The sequence below is a fragment of the Hyposmocoma kahamanoa genome, unplaced genomic scaffold, assembly GCF_003589595.1.
Source record: "Hyposmocoma kahamanoa isolate Upper Pololo Valley unplaced genomic scaffold, ASM358959v1 224, whole genome shotgun sequence".
NCBI lineage: Eukaryota > Metazoa > Arthropoda > Insecta > Lepidoptera > Cosmopterigidae > Hyposmocoma > Hyposmocoma kahamanoa.
The window spans coordinates 10,892,911-10,898,465 of NW_020653743.1; positions in this window are offsets into that span (position 1 = coordinate 10,892,911).

Sequence of the window (5,555 nt, forward strand, 5' to 3'; positions counted from 1 at the left end):
CGAACAATTGAAAATGACCAAGAAGTTTATATAAACTTCTTGAAACTGACGTAATGGGTCTCTTTCCATCTTTTGCGTAATTTTAGTGTAGAAAAAGGACAGTTAGCTATTTCATAATTTTGTGTGCTTTTGTAATTTATATTTACGATTCATTTATATATAAATTAAATACTATAAAACTGAACAAAATAACACTTTTAAATGAGAACTATGATAACACAATATATTTGTTTAGTGAAAATATGATACAAAATTCTGTTTTTAGACTTTACTGCAGTAATTTTTACAAGTTATTATTAAATGGCACTGCATAATTGACAACCGCGCTGTTAGTCGAACAAACGAAGACTGCTGCGCAATTAACGCTCTGTATGCGATATTAACGCCCTACAGATGCGGGCACTTTTCAACGCGAACCCGACGTCCATTTATTGGTAGGTCAATGAATGAACGTGACAATATGATGTTTTAAACGCGTGTTTATCTTTCTCTTCCACTTCTCGAATAAAATTATTTGAAGCACTCAGTTGGTCATGCCTTAAAATCTATTTACTGGTCCAAATTTTTTTCTTGCTTTGTTTTTCCCTTTCATGATTTTGTACTATACTGTAACCTCTTAGCAGCAGATCAGTTGTTGTCATCTTGATTGTTCAAGGAAACAAATGCTACTTGGTGGTGTAAACCGAAATCCGAGTGGACCCCTATACGATTTAACTCGTACGAGCGCACTCGGTCCGAAGGCATTTGTATAGTGGAAACCCAGCTTAACTCTAGGACTAAAACTCTAGCTGTAAAATTATGCTTGTAAGAAAAGCAATGTAATTAATCTGTGATTCTTATTATTTAATTTTTAACTTATATTATGGTACCTTTATCGAATAAATGTATATCGGGTGAATTTTATTTACAATATATTTTTTTATCATAAAACACTCTTGCTGAATAGCAAACTCGAGTGAATTTTATGGATCTGCAGGCAAATCGTAAACGGCAAAAGACAGTCCGATGAAAATTGCAGTGTTGACTTAATCCACACTAGCGAAAGTTTAAAAATGTTTAAGAGACGGGTGATAAAGATTGTAATAAAATAGGACACCGACTAATTGTACTCAGGCCACACTTTTGACCCTATTTGATCCTTTTACGTTTTAATAAGACTAAAACAATAATCTGAAGCTCATTTTAAAGATCAAGAAATGACCTAAACAATGATATCTGTTGCAAGGTACTAAGATACCGTAACGCCAAAAATAGCATCAACGTAACGTAAAAAGTAAAGACGAGTTAGTATTGGTTTTTTGTGCCGAAGTACCTATTACGTGTTTCCCGCTCAGTGTTGATACGCTTTTGAAAGATAATTAAAACTGGGCAACACTGTCAAGTTTTATAAATAATTCGCACATAAAACCAAAAACTGTCGTAACTCAAAGTTGTGAGATTGAACATAACCGGCTGGTGAGTGACACCGAGCTACGTAACGCAATTTTTGGAGTTAGTAATGCAATATAGAACTTCCTGTCTCTAGCTCTAAGTCTTTGACTTTGTTTTTGTAGACGTTATATGAATTCTGCATCACAACAGAGAGAGCAAATCTGACTGGTTATTCAAAATACAGTATATATACTTTTTATTGCACACAAGAACAAGTACATAAAAAAGATCGGTACGACAGACCTTATTGCGATATAGCAATATTTTCCAGGCCGTCTCCAAAATAACAATTAATTATAAATTGGTCTTACATGTGATGTCAGGCGATCAGTAGCCATTTTATACGAAGTATTATAACCATGCTTCAATAAAATTTTAGGAATTTAAAATAAAAACACAAAATTATTACATAGATGGTTATTTATTATAAAATATGACACATTCCTTTGAACTGTGTTTTACAGTAATTGAGACGCACATAGCAAAATGGTTGGGGTCGCCCGTGTCTCATTGGGTCTCCATATTATCACAACACCGATACTAATCTACATATGGAACTGACACTAGTGTACAAAACAAGGTTAAATAAACCTCAAGTACCAGACCAACCATGACCATCAGACCAGTCTGACCCGTATATATCGACAATATTAGTCGATAGAGTTACAACAATTGCAGAGGATGTGGGTTATATTTTTCTGTATCTAATGTAGCAATAAACATTTTTGACGAAACTTTACTTATGCCATAATTCAAATAACGTGTTCTTTACCACAGACAAATAAAAAAATACGTTAAGACGAATAGTGAATACAATTTAGGTTTTTTTCCTTAAGTGTGGTTAATACTTTTGTTTAACACGTTTTCTCGAATAAGCGTCAGTTCCTTCGACACCAAGCAGTCTTTCAATGTATTAATTACTCTTAAACATTGAAGGCAAAACACCCAGTCCTAACCTAGCATCGACCTAATCGATGCAAGCAATATTCGACACAAGAACCACCGAATAGGACTATAATCCTTCCAATGAGACATCAGACCACCAAGCGTACATTGATTTCTACTTAGAACATTCGAGAACCTACAGGAAAATATTTGGATAAAAAAAAACAGATCATACAAACTTCAAGAATCACCAAAACACCGTAATTAAACCAAAAAATGGCACAAATCTTTAAAACAATTAGAAGACGTGCTCGGACAAATAAATATATAAAAAAGAAATAAAAAACAAACTCAATGTTAAATAGTAAATGGAGTAACAAAGAATATGGCTTTAAAACTCTTAAAAAAATCAATAAATAAATTACACAAAAATAAATGAACCAATGTACAATATTTACATCGAATATTTATATAGAAATTGCATTTAAAAATCATTAGGGGAAATCTCAAATGAAGTTTGTTTTCACCCAAGATTGAGATCTAAGAAAATCAAACATTTCTATAAAAATAAATTATAAACACAGATAGGCCATGTCTTTTTAGATTCCATTTGTAAAATATAAAAAATTCCATCACATCATTCCCCTAATGGACATGATATAATAATTCTCCTCCGCACTTGTTCCATAACAAGGTGCGCTAAGGTGACAGGTGATATAAATGACATAAAACGATGGCAAGTTACTTTTGGACTGACTTCTAACATTGCCAGAGGATATTCGTTCTCAAAACTTGTCACATAGAGTCCAAATCTAACTTTCCAGCTTTTACTATATCGATAAAAACTTACGCGTACCTTAACTAAGCTTAATGGAGACATCTAGTATAATATTAAATATTAATCATACTTATGAATAATTACATTCATTTTAGCAAATGTTGTATGCTAACACAAATCGATGGAGGTTGCAAAATTTATTATATGCAATTTTGAATATCATTCGAATAAACATTGGGAGTACATGCACTTACTTGCAAGCAAATAGTACACTGGAAATTAATATAATACACGGTGTAATCCTTAAGCGTGTCCAGGCGATTATCCCGTGAATATAAGAGACATCAAAAACGTTTAAACTGATACGAAAATACGTTACCTAATGAGAAAAATGATATCAAGAACTTTTTTTACATTAAAGTATAAACATCAAAAATAACGTTAACGGCTTCAATACACTTAATAATGAAACTTGTAGAGGCTGCAGTTGACCTGCTTTAAGGGTAACAATACGTTTACAGGTAACGAAACTGCTATATAAAGTAATAAAACTTTTAATTGAATAAAAACAAAGTGATATTTATTTTCAAGTAAATACAAAAAAAATTGTATTCAAAGCTATTGTTCGAAACTAAAGCCTCTCTATGAATGTCAAAGAGCATTTAACATTAAAATTATTCACATTTCCAGTTTTATTTTGAAAAAGTTATTCATGTGGTTTTACTCACTAATAACGTACTTTATATTATACTTTATAGATACAGTTTAAAGGTTTTTGTATATCTCTTATATTTACGGAATAATTACCTAGGCACACTTAACGATTACACCCTGTATACCTATGCAAGTCATAAGCACGCTGAATAGGGACTAACAATTTAAATATCGCGAGAACACTTGTCAAATCAAAATTATGGCTAATTGGACGCTTTTGAGGATGTTTAATTTCACGTGCGGTTTTTAGTGAATGTTTTAACGTTAACCACGTTTTTAGTTCAGCCCCTATTGTGAAAAAAAAAATCGTTTCTCTATATCGCTTTTGGCATTTTAAATAACAAACACACATAAATATCATCAAAACGTGTCCTTATAAAAAAAAATAATTTCACAAAAGTACATTCTACATCAGTCTATCTATAAACACTTAAATATACAAAATAGGCCTTCCCGCTTTACAAAAAAATCATTCCCACCTCAATATTAAAAATCATTGTCCTGCCATAAATATCATTTCCCTATTAACATTATGTTCGATTAAATACGTATTTAGAATAAAGTAAAAATAACATATTTGAAGATTCAATCAAGATCTTTATACAAATCAAAAAGAAGTGGATTTGACTCAGTCTCAAACAATTTCAAGCTGCCTGATGATAGAGGCACGAAGAATTAATAGGACTTGTCAGTAATGCTTTACAGATACAAAGAAGCATGGCTTACGTTGATATGCGAGTCAATGATCGTCAAGACGAGACACAAATCCCTATTGAAATAGTTAAATCTTAACTTTAGAGTAGGACCCACTGATAATAATATCAACAAATCAAGGCCAGTTCAAATTTGACACTCAGAGTTAATCAACCAGTCTATAGTGATACGTAGCCGAAGCCCTTATGACTATGACCTTTTGGTTGCATCATCCTATACAAAAGTGAAGTATTAACGGAATTTAAAAGTGTCTTTAACCAGCATTTGCTATCATGTCGGAAATAATTCCCCAACAACAAGCACAACAGCAAAAGCTTCCATTTTATAAGTAAATTTTAGAATGAACTATTAAAACCATTGCCATTTTAGCATATGAATGTTGAATGACACGTTATTGATTATTAGCATCCAGTTTTCTGGCAACTCTACACGACTTCTCCTCGCTATTCAAAATATGATACCAAACACTGAAAGCACATCTTCATGTGAACTTAATTTTTCAAGTGTGTATTTTAAAACATTTATAAAAATAATACGGGTAAAGGGGATTATTTAAATAATTTTCTTGTATACAACAACTTGTATACAACCCACACGTGTATATAATGCACGGTATATCCAATACACAAATGCTTGCGCTGGTTGGGTGTAAATAACTAATTTTCAGATTAGTATTCTCTACTTAATTTTGGTGGCAATTTTTATTATTCGAGTATATTATCGTAATATCGCACCCCTCATGGAAGAATGGCAGTTGAGTTACGTAAAAAATGTTTATTGCGCCATTAGATACAGAAAAATATAACCCACATCCTCTCCAATTCTTGTAATTCTATTGACTAATATTGTAGATAGAGTTACAAGAATTGGACCTCTCCAATCCACATCCTCATGAGGTTTATATTATTCTGTATCTAATGGAGCAATAAATATGTTCGACGTGACTCATTCATGCCATTCTTCCATGCGGGGTGCGATATATTAAATAATTATTTCTCGAATATTAAATAATACTTCATAATAATATTTTAGC